Genomic DNA, 18,615 nt, shown 5'->3' with positions numbered 1-18,615 from the left:
GACCGTAGGTGTGAATGTGAGTGTGAATGGTTGTCTGTGTCTGTGTCAGCCCTGTGATGACCTGGCGACTTGTCCAGGGTGTACCCCGCCTTTCGCCCGTAGTTAGCTGGGATAGGCTCCAGCTTGCCTGCGACCCTGTAGAAGGATAAAGCGGCTAGAGATAATGAGATGAGATGAGATCTGTTCTGAATTTGTGGATTTCATCTCAAACCTGGTTGTTTCTTTGGATGAAAAATTAATTATTGTCGACTTTAATATTCACTTCAATAACCCTGAAGACCCTCTGAAAACAGTGTTCGTGTCCATTTTAGATTCATTCGGGTTTAATCAGAACGTCATAGGACTGACCCATAATGGTGGTCACACTCTTGATCTAATACTTGTATTAAATCTAGAAAATATAGTCTGACTTCCACATCATCTGAGGTAGTGTCAGACTCTCATCTGATTCAAAATATGTCTGAGCAATAATATTCTCTATGCACCTTGCCACACCATTGCATCAAAATTACATTTACACCAACTACTGCATGAAGATTTATCAGAAGTTTTCCCTAGTTATCAGCTTGTTTGGATCATCATCAGACTCCACAGAATTTTATCAGCGTTGAGTCAATATTCTGCGATACTTTAGATGTCGCTCCGCTTAAAAGAAAACAATTCAAGAGAAAAAAAAATCGCGCCCTGGTATAATGATCACACATGCAGCTTCAAACAAAGTTGACAGTATTCCAATTAGCATGGAAGGAGAGCCTCTTGAACTATATAGACAAGCTCTTAATGCAGTATATCAGTGTTTCTCTCTCTAATAGAACATAGCAAAAATAATCCTAGATTCTTATACTTTCACAATATGAACTAGGAATAAGACCACCACAGCCACATGCACACCTTCAATATGTAGTAGCAATGACCATGATTTTTTTTTTCCCCAAGAGCAAAATTGAAAATATCAGGCAAAAATATCAATTTAAAGCCAGGCAATTTGATAAGTATCCATGGAGAGAACACTATAATCACATCAGAGCAATGATTCATCTTTTACTCCCCTTTGAGAGTCTGAACTAATTTCACTTATTTCCTCATCAAAATCTTCAACTTGTGTACTAGATATCTTACCTACATGATTCTTCAAACAGAACACTAGAAGCAATCAAAACTCTTCTAAAAAAATAATTCTTCTTTTAGCAGTGGCAATGTACCCAAATCCTTTAAACTAGCAGTTATCAAACCCTTGATTAAAAAAACCTGACCTCGACCCCTGTCAACTGTCCAATTATAGGCCAATACCAAACCTCTGCTTTATCTCTGAGATCCTAGAAAAAGCTGTGGCACAGCAGTTATGCTCATATCTACATAGGAATAACATCCATGAAATGTATCAGTCAGGATTTAGACCTCATCATAACACAGAGACAGCTCTGGTTAAAGTAGTAAATGACCTACTGTTGGCGTCTGATCAGGGCTGTGTCTTGCTGCTTGTATTGCTTGACCTTAGTGCAGCCTTTGACACCATTGATCATTCCATTCTCCTGGATAGACTAGACAATGTGGGAGTTAAGGGAACAGCCCTCTCCTAGCTCAGGTCTTATTTAATTGATCACTGTCAGTTTGTTGATGTAAATGGCAATTTTCCTTTGCATACTAAGGTCAAGTTTGGTGTTCCACATGGTTCCGTCTTAGGCCCATTGCTTTTTTCTTTCTATATGTTACCTCTGGGCAGGGCTGTTGTACTTGAGTCCGGTCTCGGACTCGAGTCCGGACTCGAGACCGTTTTTTGATGGTCTTGGACTTGTCTCGGACTCCCTAGTAGTTTGACTCGGACTTGTCTCGGTCTCGGGCACTGGTCTCGCTTTGGTCTTGGCCGAGTCCACACCGAGTCCACCTTTATTATGTCTAGAGCGGAGCTTGATAACTAATCGCACAGTAGTTTACATGATCCCTTGTTTACAAGTATCTTCGCGCTCTCTGAATGTTCTTCACTAATCGAACACACCCCCCACACACAGGCACACACACCGAAAAGCGAAGATGTCCGCCAATTCCAGTATAATTAAATTTGCGTATATAAATCACCAGGACTTTCTCAGTACTGACTTAAAAAAGAAGCACAAGGCAGACTGCAAATTCTGCAAAGCGACCAATTCAGAGACCTATGGGACAACGTCGAATTTCAATAGACACCTGCAGAGGTAGCATCCATCACGGTAAGTTAACTGCATACAGCTAGTAGGAGGTGCTAGCTTAGCTTTATCTACTACCATGTGAATTACTAGTAACGCTAGCTAACAAGCTATAGAGGACAAATGATAATATGACTTTGGATACAACGTTCTCATACGTCTGGTATTTCATCATGTAAAAAAAATCAAACGAGTATTTAAGAGATTAGTTATCGTGTATTGTATTTTGGCTATGCATGTTTGTGGTTGTGTTGGAATGCTCAATGTTAGAGTTCAGTCAACTTTGCACCAGCCTGCTAGCTGCTAAGTCGGTCCTTAAAGTTACACGTTTGACTTCACTTGTGTATTTTGGAAGCTACCTGTCATGTTTGTGAGAGCAGTTGTTAATTTGGGTAGTGTTATCTGACATGGGTGATTTCGTTTTTAACTGGGGAGATTTAGCGACAGCCAGGTACAAACATTACTCTTAAATCTTGTAGCACTAGGAAAGATTCACATTTATCTAACAGGCACAAGCTTGCCTGCACGTCTCTGAAATTAAATGGAGCAAAGCTATATTGTGCTATTGCCGAGTTGCTTGTTGATTTATATCACTGAATAATATAATTGTGTTGTTGGTACCATATGATCTGAACACAATAGCAGAGAGTTAAGTTAGGTCAGATATTCTAGAGAATTTTTAACTAATGATATTGTGGCTACAATCTCAAATGGAAGGCTGCTGTGTCCCCTTTATCTGCTGTATTTAAGATCAAAATAATCATTCCTACCCTAACATGTCCTGTATGTTTGGAGTAAGGTAGCCTATATTCCGTTGCCATTTGAATGTGCTAATTTAAAACTTATGACAGGCATATTCTCTGTGCAGTTTCTCTTCTGTAATTATTACTGCTGCAAATACAGTATGGCTCTCCCTTTCCTTTATGCCAGTGTCTGGGCAGGACTTTAAATGTCATTTCAGTTTCATAACATTTAATAAACAAAGACAGTCATTTTACTAGTTGTGATTTATTCTGATAAAACTGAAATTTCACAGTATGGACACGAATGAATGATTGGTACATATTTTACTGCTCTCTTTAAATAAGGCTTGTTATCTCCATGTTATTCAGTCCCAACACTTATTGATGCTTTTGTATTTCTATCTCCAGGCTGCAGGAGTATCGGCGAGGACTTCAACGGGGGGAGTCACAACTAACAATTGAAGCATTTCAGCAGCAAGTTCAAGTTTACAATGTGTCTTCAAGACAGCAAGCCATCAACGACTCAATCATTCATGACCTTGTCATTGGCTGCTGTCCACCTCTGTCACTGGTGGAAAATGAACATTTTCGGCATTTTCTTCACGTCATGGATGAAAGGTACATCCCAATCTCCAGATCAACCATCACCACGAAATCCATACCTCAACTAGTAATGAGGGTGAAAGAATGCATCAAGTCCAGTCTGATAGAACAGAAATCAATTTCTGTAACCGCTGATATATGGTCAGACCGCACAATGAGATCCTACCTGGGAGTCACAGCTCACGTTCTCAACTCCACAGCCAGTGGTTACACTTTGAATACCTACCTCCTTGACTGCAGGAGATTCAGAGGGCGTCACAGCTCAGAACATATTTCTGCTGCATTTGATGACATTTTCGATGAGTACAATATCAGTGATAAGGTAGATTTTGTCATTACAGACAATGCAGCGAACATGAAAAAGGCCTTTAAAGTCAAAATGGCAGGCTACTCAGATGATGGTGAGAACGACAGTTCAGATGAGGAGGACATGGTTGGGGAACAGCTGGATACAGACTTTCTTGTTGGTTCTCATCAATGACTGTCCTGCTTTGCCCACAGTCTCCAATTGGTTGTCGCGGATGGAATGAAAGAAGTGAAAGTGATGTCTCGAGCACTTTCTAAAATAACCAAACTTGTCAGTCTGCTCCATACCAGCACTGTGTTTAAGGATAAATTTGAGGCTGCTTTTGGGAGAGGTAAAAGCATTCCTGTCGCAAATGTCACAAGGTGGAGTTCGCAATTCAGACAGATGCAAGCAGTCATCGAACTAGATCACACTGCACTCACTCATATGTGCTCAGTGAACTTTGAGAACGTTATCCTCAGCTCACATGAATGGGCCCAGTGTAAAGAACTAGCACAAATTCTTGGACCCTTTGCTGAGGCCACTGAATTGACACAGGGTGACAAAGTTGTGACCATCAGCATGGTTGTCCCGACTGTCCTTGAACTACATTCCCACTTGACAGAAATGGATTGTGAAAAAAAACTGTGTAGGTTACTGACCAGGGCCCTCAGAGCCTCACTTAAAAGAAGATTTGCCGGCATCTTTGTTGGATTAGGAATGGCAGAAGATGAGGGCCTTGATTTGCCATTCAGCCATGATGTATACATGCAGGGAGCGATGCTGGACCCCCAGTTTGGGTTGAACTGGGTTGAATTGGATGTCAGGACCAGTGGCAATGCAAAGAAGGAACTGCAGAAGTCACTAACGGGTATATATTTCAAAGTTCACCTCAGAAATGCACTGTACTGGAGATTTTCAAAGCGAAAGAACTAAGGTTTATTTTTTGTTTCTTTTTTCCAGACCGCTTGATCGTGCAGGCTAAGAAAGTGGATCTGGACATCTGTGAGGAACTCCAAGAACCAACCCCGGAGGATTCTCCCCCAAGCGCCAAGGCTCAATGGCTCCTGGCAAAGTATAAAGCTCACAAAAAGAACCATTCCACCCATAGATACCATCAAAGTGTCAACAGTGAGGTAAATGCATACCTGGAGGATATTCAGAACTGCCCAGCAGAGGATGATGCCCTTGTATTTTGGTTGAAAAACAAGGACAAATACCGTCATCTGCATGCCCTAGCTGTCAAGGTCCTTACTGTACCTGCTGCTTCAGCTCCAGTTGAAAGAGTGTTTAGTGCCGGAGGGCTCATTATGAGACCCCATAGAGCCAGTCTAGGAGCAGAAATGCTTTCCTCCCTCATATATCTGAAATGTAACAAATCACATCTGTAAAACTGAGTAGTTGTTACATATGTTAAAGTTTGTTGATAGTTTACACAGATTGGTGATTGTCACACATTATTTAAATGTTTTACTTACCTGACCTGCAGATGGGATGCTACACTCAGTTTATAATTTACTCTCTCTTCATTGACGTTTATGTGAAAAAGGCTATTGATGAATACAACTGATACTATTGACTGGTTCCACCTCATTGAGCGTAGTGGGGTGTGGGTGTGAGACACCTAGATTTGTTACCCTTGTTGCAGTTATAGGCAGTAGCTTTACTTGCCTTACCTTTTGTTAAAAACAAACAAAAAAAAGCTATTGAAGTATACAATTGGTTTTTGGTCCATGTGTGTGTGTGTGTGAGAGAGAGAGAGACCTAACTTGCTTAAACAATGAACACTGACTGTGTATTGCACACACTTCTCAAATAAAAATGTTAAATTGCACTCTTTTTTTATGTTTTCCCATTAGCCCATGTCCAAATAATATAATTCAACATATTTTCAGGGAAGGCATAAACCAAGCATAGGGGGTACACGCTTCTAATACTGGCCATTTCTTGTGCACACTTTGTCTGGAGTGAAGCATTATTGCCATTTGCAGTAGTTCATCAAATATTCAGTTCTAGTATCATGTAGTGAATAGTAGTGGCTTGGTGTTTGTAACAGTTTCTAACACATTACATTACACTTAGCTGACGTTTTTATGCAAAACAGCCTACAGTTATTTAAGTACAGGGTATTGGTTACAGAGCAATGTGAGGTTAGGTGCTTTGCTCAAGGACATTTAGGCCATGAATGAACGTGTAAGGACAAATATTCTTCCTACAGGTAAGGGTGGGATTCATACCTGACACCTAACACCAGGTATCACCAGATGTATTTGTTTTCTTTAGATAATATGTCAAAGGTAAGGGTTAAACTTGGTAAAATCATGGGTGTTGTGACACTTTTCCTAACAAATAACCCAATATTATCTTGATGCTGTAATGCATACGACTTGTTTTAACTGTCCTGGACTCGGTCTTGACTTGGACTCGAATCTTTTTGGACTCGGTCTTGACTCGGAACCTCTTTGGACTCGGTCTTGACTCGGTCTCGACTAGTCCTGGTGTCGGACTTGTCTTGGACTTGACCAAGGTGGTCTTGACTACAGCCCTGCCTCTGGGTAATATTATTTGTAAGCATGGTATTAGTTGCTACTGTTATGCTGATGACACACAGTTGTATGTTTCTGCAAAGCCAGATGATAGACACCAGCTTAATAAAATTGAGGAATGTGTCAAGTCAAGTTTATTTTTATAGCACTTTTAACAACAGACATTGTCGCAAAGCAGCTTTACAGAATTTTAATGACTTTAAACATGAGCTAATTTTATCCCTAATGTATTCCTAACCTATCCCCAATGAGCAAGCCTGTGGTGACAGTGGCAAGGAAAAACTCCCTCAGATGACATGAGAAAGAAATCTTGAGAGGAACCAGACTCAAAAGAGAACCCATCTTCATTTGGGTGATAACAGACAACGTGATGATAACATTTTAACAGTTTTAACATGAAGTCAGTTTCGTTGATGTTATAAACTCTTCCTTGATGAAAACTTGACTGTAAAACTGTTCATGACAACTGCAGTCTTAAAGTTAGTAAGTCAACTGTAGTCCTCAGCCATAAAAGCATTACTGTAAGTGTCCAGAACATCTTCCAAGTGTGACTTTCAACTGTCCATATGGGGCCGTCCTCCACAGGAGCGATGTGATGAGACTCCACCTAGGCATAGGGCATCAGGATGGATCAGGCAGGTCTGAGGAGCAGAAGAGATCAGCATCTCTGTCTCAAGGCATCTCACTTAACTCTGACAAGACAGAAGTACCTGTATTAGGACCACATGCAGCTAGAAGTAGGATTACATAATAACTGTGGATGGCCTTTCAGTTTCTTCATGAGGAGCAGACCTCGGGGTGATCATTGACTCCAGTCTTTGGTTTGAAACTCATGTTGATAACATTAGCCCGGGTAGCTTTCTTTCATCTCAGAAATATAGGGTGGTACGGTGGTTTAGTGGTTAGCACTCTCACCTCACAGCAAGAAGGTTTTGGGTTCAAGCCCAGTGGCTGACGGGGGGTATTCTGTGTGGAGTTTGCATGTTCTCCCCATGTCTGTGTGGGTTTCCTCTGGGTGCTCCGGTTTCCCCCACAGTTCAAAGGCATGCAGTCAGGTTCACATGGGGTGGCCTTGGGCTAAAGTGCCCTTGAGCAAGGTACCTAACCCCTAGCTGCTCCCCAGGTGCTGTACTATGGCTGCCCACTGCTGTGTGTGTGTGTTCACTGCTTCAGATGGGTTAAATGTAGAGGATGAATTTTCACTGTGCTTGATTGTACATGTGAGAAATAATAGCTGCTTCTTCTTAAGTGTTGCTAAGTTAAGAAATGTCACTACATGATGCAGAAAAACTAGTTCATGCTTTTGTTAACTCTAAGTTGGATTATTGTAATACCTGACTGTCTGGATATTCCAATGTAGAACCAGAGCAAGTGGGTGGAGCACAGAAGCACGGCAGGCCAGAACTGAGTTCTCAGAAACTTATTTTCTGTTTTATAGGTGGCTTTTCAGCTCATTCACTCTCGCACACACGCATTTGGGTCAGGAGAGAGCTCCCTTTCTCTGCTCTCTCTCTCTCCTTTTATAGGACGTGGTCACTCGGGAAGACACAAACACAGGTTAACTCACATCAGGTGCAGTGATTCTGCCACTTACCTTCCCTGACTCCACCCTCCATTCACAGACCGACGCTTGACCACGCCCCCGCTGCCACATACCCCCACCGCCCAACTCAGGCCGGGGAGCCATCTGGCTTGCAGCTGACTCCCCCCTGCCTTGACGGGAGAGGATATCCACCACGGCCATCTGCGCCCCCAGCCTGTGGACCACCTTGAACTTAAACGGCTGGAGTGCCAGATACCAACAGGTGATCCACGCGTTGGCATCCTTCATGCGGTGGAGTCATTGGAGGGGCACATGGTCCGAACAGAGGGTGAAAGGGCGTCCCAGTAGGTAGTAGTGGAGGGCGAGGACCGCCCACTTGATGGCGAGGCACTCCTTTTCTATGGTGCTGTACCGGCCCTCACGCATCGACAGTTTCCGGCTGATGTACAGCACTGGACGATCCTCCACCTCCTGGGACAGAACAGCCCCCAGCCCTCTGTCCGACGCGTCCGTCTGCAAAACAAAGGGGAGAGAAAAGTCAGGGGAGTGTAACAGTGGCCCCCCCACACAGTGCAGCCTTTACCTCAGAGAAAGCCCGCTGGCATTGCTTTGTCCACTGGACCGGATCTGGTGCCCCCTTTTTAGTGAGATCAGTCAGCGGGCTGGTGACGTCCGAATAATTAGGTATAAACCTGCGATAGTAGCCAGCCAGCCCCAGGAACTGTCTCACCCCCTTTTTGGTCTTGGGCCTCGGGCAGGCTGCAATCGCTGCTGTCTTATTGATTTGGGGACACACCTGCCCATTGCCCAAGTGGAAGCCCAGATACCGTACTTCTACCCACCCAATCGCACACTTCTTCAGGTTGGCTGTGAGACCCGCTCGCCTCAGCGACCTAAGGACGGCCCTTAGGTGTTCTAGGTGTCGTGGCCAGTCATTACTATAAATAATGATGTCGTCCAAGTATGCGGCCGCGTAGGTGGCGTGGGGACGGAGGATCCATAAGCTGCTGGAATGTAGCGGGCACCCCAAACAGCCCAAAAGGAAGTGTGACGAACTGGTGTAAGCCAAACAGTGTGGAAAAGGCCGTTTTCTCTTGGGATAACGGAGTCAAGGGGATCTGCCAATATCCCTTTGTCAAATCCAGTGTCGAATAAAAATTAGCCGTGCCTAGTCGATCAAGCAACTAGTCAATATGAGGCATTGGGTACGCATCGAATTTAGACACCGCGTTGCCTTTTCTATAGTCCACACAGAACCGGACCGACCCATCGGCCTTGGGAACCAAGACCACCAGGCTGCTCCAGTCACTGTGGGACTCCTCGACGATGCCCATTTTGAGCATGGCCTCAAGTTCTTCCCGAACCACTTTTTTTTGTGTTTGGGCAGTCTGTAAGGGCGGCTGCGCACTACCACCCTCGGGGGCGTCTCAATGTGGTGTTCTATGAGGTGGGTGCGGCTGGGCAGGGGTGGGAATACGTCAGAAAATTCTGTCTGCAACTGGGCGACCTCCGTGAGTTGGGTCAGAGAGGGGTGGTCTCCACAGGGGACCGGAGTGGTGGGCGATGTCAATTGTACTTTTTGAACCTCCTGCCCCAGCTTTGCCTTCTCTGGAACCACTGACACCAATGCCATGGGGACCTCCTCGTTCCAAAGTTTTAACAGATTGAGGTGGTAAATCTGTAACGCCCCACCCCTGTCCCTTTGCTGCACCTCATAGTCGAGGTCCCCGACTCGCCGTGTGACCTCAAAGGGTCCTTGCCACCTGGCAATCAATTTGGAGCTCGATGTGGGCAACAACACGAGTACTTTTTCTCCCGGTGTGAATTCCCTAAGGCGCGTGCCCGTCGTACAGACGGACTTGATGTTCTTGGGCCTGCCGCAAATTCTCCTGGGTTAGGTGCGTGAGGGTGTGGAGTTTGGCGCGCAGGTCGATAATGTATTGAATTTCATTTTTGCTTGTTGAAGGTCCCTCCTCCCAATTTTCACGCAGCACATCTAAAATGCCACGCGGCTTACGCCTGTATAATAATTTGAGCAGGGAGAACCCCGTGGAGGCTTGTGGGACCTCTCACACTGTGAATAACAGGGGTTCAAGCCATTGATCCCAGCTGTGTGCGTCCTCGCTTACAAATTTTCAAATAATGTTCTTGAGGGTGCGGTTGAACCGTTCAACTCGGCTATCCATTTGTGGGTGATAAACACTGGTGTGGATAGGCTTAATTCTCAGTAACCCATACAGTTCGCGCAGTGTGCATGACATAAACGTAGTGCCTTGATCAGTCAGAATCTCTTTGGGGATTCCAACTCGGGAGATGATGCGGAAGAGTGCTTCCGCAATACTACGTGCTGAGATATTGCGAAGAGGCACTGCTTCCGGATATTGCGTTGCATAGTCCACCAGAACTAAAATAAAGTGATATCCTTGTGTTGACTGATCTAATGGCCCGATGAGATCCATCCCAATTCTTTCAAATGGGGTCTCGATTAATGGCAGAGGGTGCAAAGGCGCTTTTGGAATGGCCGCTGGATTTACTAACTGGCATTCGCGGCATGCCGTACACCACCTACGGACATCGCCGCGAATCCCTGGCCAATAGAACCGTGCCATTATTCCGGCTAGTGTCTTATCCTGCCCTAAGTGTCCGGCCATGGGATTCAAGTGAGCCACCTGGAATATAAATTCCCAGTGGCTCTTTAGGATCAAAAGCTGTGTTATTGCTTCCTTTGTCTGAGTGTCCTGCATCACTCGGTATAATCTATCCTTAATAATGGAGAAATAGGGGAAGGACGGGGTGGCGTTTGGCTGGAGTATTTGACCATCGATTACTCTCACTTGGTCAAATGCATGCCACAGTCTCATCTCGTGACTGCTCTAATGGAAAATCCGCAAGGGATTCCCCAAGAGAGGGAGGAGGAGCCTGCTGCTCCTCACTCTGACACGGTGATGTAGATGGCTCTGTGACAGCTGCTCCCGCCAATGCCACACCAGGACCTCCCCCCGCTAAATTATGGCAGGCTCCACTCTTCACTAAATGTGACATTAATTCCCGAAATCCCAGCCAATCAGTCCCCAAAATTATGATTTGATTTGATTTATTGACACTGCTCAAGGTTGATACAAAAAATAAATAAATAAATAAATGGTGCTTATGTACCTTGCACATATGTCAAAAGGATAACACAAAAAAGCTCAGATGAACTTATTTCCATTGTGGTCCTTATGCATAAAAAAAAAAATATATATATATATATATATATATATATATATATATATATATATATATATATATATATAAAAATGTATGTCTAAAAGTGTACAACTAAAATCGGTATGGTGTACAATGTATGTGTAAAAAAAAAATAACACATGCAATACATACAAACATAACAAAGACAATAAATAAGTACATCTGAATTACCTTTATGCCATTTTGCTAGACAACCACTTTTTTAATGCTAACTTAAAGGTACTTAAAATGCCATGTTTTTAATATGGTCAGGTAGGTTGTTCCATAGGACTGCCCCTAAATATAAAAAAGAACTTTTACCCATTCGCGTATTGAATCTATGCAAAACAAGATCAGTGGAGCTTCTCCTTGTGGAGTAGCTATGCACCTCATTTACTCTGTTAAAATAATTAAGATAGATTGGGGTCTCACTGTTGATAATTCTATGTACCATATTCAGGTTAAAATATGTTACTCTATCCTCTACGGTTAGCCATTTAAGGCTTCTGAAATGGCAAGGTAAAAGATGGGTGCGTGGGTGTAGATTAAGAATCAACCTGATTAATTTGTTTTGAGAGGTTTGTAACTTCTTTTTAAGTAATTTAGGCAAGTTGTTGTACCAGGAGATGCAGGCATAGTCAAAGTGTCCTTGAACTAAGGCCCCTGCCAGAATCTCCATGGCTTCCCTGTTGATAAAATTAGTTATTCTTGCCAGGAATTTAATTTTCTGATTTAATTTTGTAATAACCCTGGATGCCATACCCTCTCCTGTCATTTTGCTGTCAAGAACACATCCTAAATACAACACAGTGTCCTTGGATAAAATTTCAATATTACCTACTTTAATGTTCAGACCTGGTGATCTCCGTAATTTTACACAGGATCCAAACAAGATTGATTCAGTTTTGCCTAGATGAAGGGACAATTTATTTTCAGCTAGCCATATACTTACTTTCTGTAGTTCAGAACTAAGTGTTTGCTCAACAACTTCTTTATTATGATGGGATACCAAGAGAGCTGAATCATCTGCATAAAGTAACAAATTGCAGTCGCAAGCTGCCTTCATATCATTGATGTACAACAAAAAGAACAGGGGCCCCAAAATGCTCCCCTGGGGGACACCACAAGAGAGAGGAAGGGGCTTGGAAAGGGTTCCACTAACATCTACTACTTGATCCCTCCCGCCCAAATATGACTGTATCCACTGAATAGATGCATTACTAAAACCCATAGCCATAAGTTTAGTTAAAAGAATATTATGATTGACTGTATCAAATGCCTTCTGAAGGTCCAGTAGTATCATACCACAATATTTCCCTTCATCAATCTCTTTCTTAATAAAATCTGTTAAATAAAGTAAGCATGTATCTGTAGAATAAGATTTTCTAAAACCTGATTGAAACTCATAGAGAAGGTTGTGAGCAGTCAAATAACTGTCAACCTGTTCAAAGACAACCTTCTCTATTATTTTTGAAATACAACATAGGATGGATACTGGTCGGTAGTTACCCTGCTCTAATTTACTACCTTTCTTATACAGAAGGATAACTCTTGCCCTTTTAAAGTCCACAGGGAAAGTGCTTTGTTCAATGGATAAATTAGTGATATGTGTAATGCATGGAGAAATAATTTCAGCTGCGTCTTGAATAAATCTCACAGGAATATTATCAAGCCCGGTTGCTTTATTTGGATTGAGACCTTTCAGCATTTTAAGAATTTTGTCATTGGATACCTTAACCAGAGAGAATGAGTCTGCCGAGGCTCCCTTATCCTGATAAAATGACTGTAAAAAAACTGAGTCATATAGTCCCATTTGGCTGGGCAACTTTTTTACTAATGTGTTGGCTATAGTTGTAAAATAGTTGTTCAAATTATTGGCCACTTCAGATTTATCAGATATGACTTTCCCTCCGATATCCAAACTCAGATTCAATGATTTTGTTTTAACTCTATTACTATATCCCACAAGCTTTAAGGTCTTCCATAATTTCCTTGAATTATTCCTATTCTCAAATATTTTCTCATTGAAAAAACTTGACTTCGCTTTTTTTATCAGTTGAATTACCTCATTCCTTTGTTTTTTTATAATTGACAAACATCTGCTCATCCTTGTTTTTCCTAAATATATCATAAAGATTATTTCTCTTCTGTATAGCTTTTAATATATCTCCATTCATCCATGGCTCTGTCCTGACTTTGATTCTAATATTTTTTACTGGGGCAACTATGTCAATGGCCTTAAGAAACATATATTTAAAAAGAAACCAAGCTTTATCCACCTTTGTACTATTGAATATTGGAGACCATTCTAAATTCTTTAACAGGTCACAGAAAGCCTCTTTACTGTAGTTTTTAAATGATCTTGCTTTACTTGTATTGTGACAATTAAACTTGTGTTTCTGAATTTTACGTGTACAGTAGATCATTGAATGATCACTAAGACCATATTCTAAAACTCCACTATTAGATATTTTAGCTTTATCTGAGACCAAAATTAAATCTATGATGGTTTGAGTATTAGTACAGACCCTTGTAAACTGAGTGATAAGCTGCTGAAAATCAAACAAGTTACAAAAATGCTTCAGACTTTTACATATAGAAGAGTCAGCTTTTAAAACATTGGTATTAAAATCTCCGATCAAGATCACTTCAGATTTAACAAAGTCCATCATTTTTATACAATTGTCTTCCAGAAGCTCATAAAAGTTATTTTGGTCAGGTGGTCTGTAACACGTCCCTATCAGAATAGGTTTGGATTTGGGCATTAAGATGTCCACCCAAACAATTTCCAAGTCATTGTGTTCCAAGTCCAGTCGCACATTAAAACCAATATCCGCGCGTATGTAGACACATACTCCCCATCCCTGTCTATTTCGGTCCTTTCTAACAATACAGTAATTTTTGATTTCAATCTCTGCGTCACTTACAGAATCATCCAACCAGGTCTCAGAGAAAGATAAAATCGCAATCTTGCTTGTACTAAAAAGCAGTCTAATTTCATCCATTTTCTTAACAAGGCTTCTTGCGTTTAGATGAAGAATGTGCAGTCCAGGTCTAGTAAACATGCCATAGAAAATCGCCTCCGATACTGGAGAAGACTTAACGGTATTTGACAAGTCCACAGGTGAATTTTGGCCTACCTCCACAGTCCTGATGTTATCCTTTGGAGCTAGTAGGCTATCCCCGATATCAGAGCCCGTGTCTCGCCCCCCTCTCGCCGACATCACCGCACCCGACAGACTCGTAGCATTAGGTTGAGATGGTTGAAACCCGCCATGGTCAATCGGAAAGGGAGGGAAAGGTAAATCCTCCAAAGCCGATCCTCCGCCATCATGCCTCTGCTGTAGCAGCTGACGACCTCCATGGCAGGCCGCCCACTCCACTCCTCCACCTGAAAGGGCCAGAGCCGGTCGAAGGCCAGGCAGCCCCTGGGAGGAATGCTGTTGATGTCCATTGCCCACAGTCAGCTGATGCGGTCCGGGGTTTGGTTGAATATCCCCGGCCATCATTAAAGTCGCAATCAAGTAGAGGATCGCTTGATAAGGGCAGCTTTGTTTCCTCCTCTCGTTTGAACGATGTGCTGAGATAGTAAAAGTGGTGTGTCCATTGTTTAAAACATTGGAGTAAATGGCATACTGATGCCCAATGTTTTGTGTTATATGGAAATCACATCCATGTTTCGTTTGATTTGTAAAACAGCAGCGGACCGACAGAAAAAACAACAAGAACATGTAGCTCATGATAAACAGTCTCTGCTTGGTAATAGGCACAATATAATAACGTTCATCCCGATGTATCAAAGTTTTACCGTTGCGAAGATATCTTTGATTAGAGGCAGCATTGTGTTTGCCGATTCCAAAAGGCGTTCTTGGAACTCGAGCCAGCACACCTGCCTGACGTCGGGTTTGCGCTGCCATGATGGTCAAGGAGGCGTGGCTCTGAGTGAGTGAGTGAGCGACAGTTCTGTGGGTGGAAACAAACGTCTTGTTGATAAGAGAGCTCAGACTAAGTCAAGAGTGGGTAAGGCAAGGATTAACCACCACCTTTACTCTAAATTTCTCCCCTCGAAATAGAATGTGGACCGACACTAAAGGGTAGTTGTGAACATCCCCGTGCACACACAACACCTTCACCAATTGTGGTCTCCCCAATGCCTCGTCTTGCACCAGGTTTTGGTGGATGGAGGTCTGATTACAGCCGGAGTCCACCAAAGCCTGATACGTATCCCCTTGGATACTCACCGGTATGCGATACACTCCGGCCTGATCGAGGGTGGTCCCTGGCGCATCGGGGATCCGGACCACCGCGCTCACCTCCATCGCCGAGCACTGATGCTGGAGGTGCCCCGGCTCCCCGCAGCGCCAGCATGCCGGCCCAGGCTCTCCCTCTGCACCGGTGTTTCAGAGCTCACTCACCTGAGGGGGGGAAGACACAGACATGGAAGTAGGAAACGGTAGGGCACTGTGGGTGTGGCGGGCCGGCTGGGGTGGAGCCAGCCCCCGCCTCCACAGTGGGGGAATGGGGTGAGAGCAAGGAACAGAAGGGGAGAGAGAGAGAGAGATGAGAGGGGAGAAGAGGAGACACGCTGTCCTGCCGTCGGAACAGCTGCCATATGGTCCTCCGCCAGCTTGATGGCCTGATCCAGTGATGCTGGGCGATGGCACTGGACCCACTCTGCTGTTCCTTCCGGAAGTCGGGCGGTGAATTGTTCCAGTGCCACCAGGTCGATGATTCCCTCAGCGTCATGGTTGTCAGCCTTCAGCCACCGCCGGCAGGCGTCCTGGAGTTGCTGGCCAAACATGAACGGCTGGCCGGCTGACCTCCTCCAGGCGCAGCGCGCGGAAGCGCTGCCGTTGCTGCTCCGAGGTGTGCCCCACACGTTGGAGGACGGCCCTGCGGAGGTCAACGTAGACCAGCCGGCTGTCGGCGGGGAGCTGTTGCGCAGCCAGCTGCACCTCGCCCATTAGCAGGGGGAGGAGGCACGCCATGCGCTGTTCCACCAGCCAACCCCATGCCTCTGCTGCCTACTCAAAAAGAGCAAGGAAGGCTTTGGGGTCATCATGCGGACCCATCTTCATTAGGGTGAGGTGGGGAGGGTCCGTGGCGGTGGTGATGGTGGACCCCGCCGACGCGAGCAGGTGCCGGAATGCCTGGCAATGGAACGCCTGGAGATCTTCCTGCTGTGTCAGCACCAGAGCTTCAAACCATTCTTCTTGCTCCTTCCGGAGGGCGACCAGCACCTGGTGCTGGCTCTGTTGGGCCAAGGCGAGGGCATGGAGCAGATCCTTGAAGGGGGAGGACTCCATGGGACTGTCTCCTTCTGCGCCCCGTACCGGCTTTTGGCACCACTGTAGAACCAGAACAAGTGGGTGGAGCACAGAAGTATGGCAGGCCAGAACTGAGTTCTCAGAAACTTTTTATTTTCTGTTTTATAGGTGGCTTTTCAGCTCATTCACTCTCGCACACACATGCATTCGGGTTGGGAGAGAGCTCCCTTTCTCTGCTCTCTCTCTCTCCTTTTATAGGGCGCGGTCACTAGGGAAGATACACAAACACAGGTTAACTCACATCAGGTGCAGTGGTTCTGCCACTTACCTTCCCTGACTCCACCCTCCATTCACAGACCGACGCTTGACCATGCCCCTGCTGCCACATCCAATAATAATAATAAGAAACCTTTATTCGTCACATGCACACTTCAAGCACAGTGAAATTCATCCTCTGCATTTAACCCATTTGAAGCAGTGAACACACACACGCACACACTCAGAGCAGTGGGCAGCCACACCAGAGCGCCTGGGGAGCAGTCAGGGGTTACCGGTAGGTACCTTGCTCAAGGGCACCTCAGCCCAAGGCTGCCCCATGTCAACCTAACTGCATGTCTTTGGATTGTGGGGGAAACCGGAGCACCCAGAAGAAACCCACACAGACACGGGGAGAACATGCAAACTCCACACAGAAAGGCCCTCGCCAGCCACTGGGTTTGAACCCAGAACCTTCTTGCTGTGAGGTGACCGTGCTAACCACTACACCACTATGCTGCCCAATAAGTGCATAAACAAGCTCCAATTAGTTCAAAATGCAGCAGCAAGAGTCCTTACTAGAAGATATGACCACATCACCCCTATCTTATCCACACTGCATTGGCTCCCAATCAAATTTCACATTTGATTATAAAATACTACTATTGGCTTTTAAAGCACTGAATGGTCTCGCACCACAGTACGTGAATGAAATTCTGGTCCTTCTGGACCCACAATGCCAACTTGGATCAAAAGGTGCAGGCTACCTGTTGGTACCTCATATAATAAAGACTACATCAGGGGGCAGAGCCTTTTCTTACAAAGCCCCACAGTTATGGAACAGCCTTCCAAGTAGTGTTCGTGACTCAGACAGACACAGTCTCAGTGTTTAATGCTGAAAACATATCTTTTTCATCAAGCTTTTTGCTAATAGTTTTTATTAGTTAAAGGAGTACATCTGGAGGGTCCTCAGGCATACAGTGTTTTGGTAAACTTGGATGAATGGATGCTGTTGTCCCCCCACTCTCACACATTCACTTGGGTTTGTTGACATTGGAATAGCTGCTGCTTTATGTTCCAGGGCTCCCTCATGTCTGTGTTACTTTCTGGCTCTCCATTTCAGTTATGCTGTTATGGTTAATCTTGCTGGATTCATTGCTTGCACTTGGAACACAACATTTTCTTAACCATAGATGACAATGGGCAAATGTAACAATCTCCATTTCTCTCTCTCTATGTGTCTGTCAAGTTACATGTCACTCCTTGATATACCAGTGATGCTGACCTCTCCTGCTCTTTGGACCTGCCTGATCCATCCTGCTGCCATACTTCTGGCTGGAGTTCTCATCACTTCCCCCATGTTAGGATGGCCCTAGATGTACAGCCCCTGATCCATCCTGATGCCCTGAGCTGAGGTTATCACTTCTCTCCTGTGGAGGATGGCCCCATATGGACAATCTAAATATACACTTTAGGACTGCAGTTGTCATGAAAAGTTTTGCACTCAAGTCTCCGTCAATGAACAGTTGATAATGTCAACAAAATAGTCTTCATGTTAAAATGCTAATGAATTTCCTGGTTATACAATTGCATTTTTTACCATAGAGGACACAGTTATAGAAGGGAGTTATTTATAGTCATGCAGTGTCATCACCCAGATAAGGATGGGTTTCTTTTTGTTGTTTCAGGGAGTTTTTCCTTGCCACCATTGCCTCAGGCTTGCTCATTAGGGATATATTTATTCATTAATAGATTTAAAAATCTGTCAAGCTGATTTGTGACAAGGCCTATTGTTAAAAGCCTCATACAAATCAAGTCAATTTATTGAAAAAAAAACTGCATCGAGAACACAACCTCCTTGGCAGAGGTAATAGCAATGCTTTCCTTTTCCACATGAGCTAAGATAAAACATGATCAGTTATGACACTATTAGGATGACCCTCAGTGGAGGATCTACACAT

At 44.2% G+C, this 18,615-nt stretch overlaps 1 protein-coding gene across 1 annotated transcript in view; it reads right to left on the bottom strand.

Annotated features, from left to right (window-relative positions):
- The window catches only part of LOC132867674 (zinc finger protein 585A-like), a 1,308,017-nt gene that overhangs the window by 876,428 nt on the left and 412,974 nt on the right, over positions 1-18,615 (bottom strand). The window lies entirely within an intron of this gene.

Source organism: Neoarius graeffei, chromosome 19 (genome assembly GCF_027579695.1).
Source record: "Neoarius graeffei isolate fNeoGra1 chromosome 19, fNeoGra1.pri, whole genome shotgun sequence".
Lineage (NCBI taxonomy): Eukaryota > Metazoa > Chordata > Actinopteri > Siluriformes > Ariidae > Neoarius > Neoarius graeffei.
This window is presented reverse-complemented; position numbering and strand designations above follow the sequence as displayed.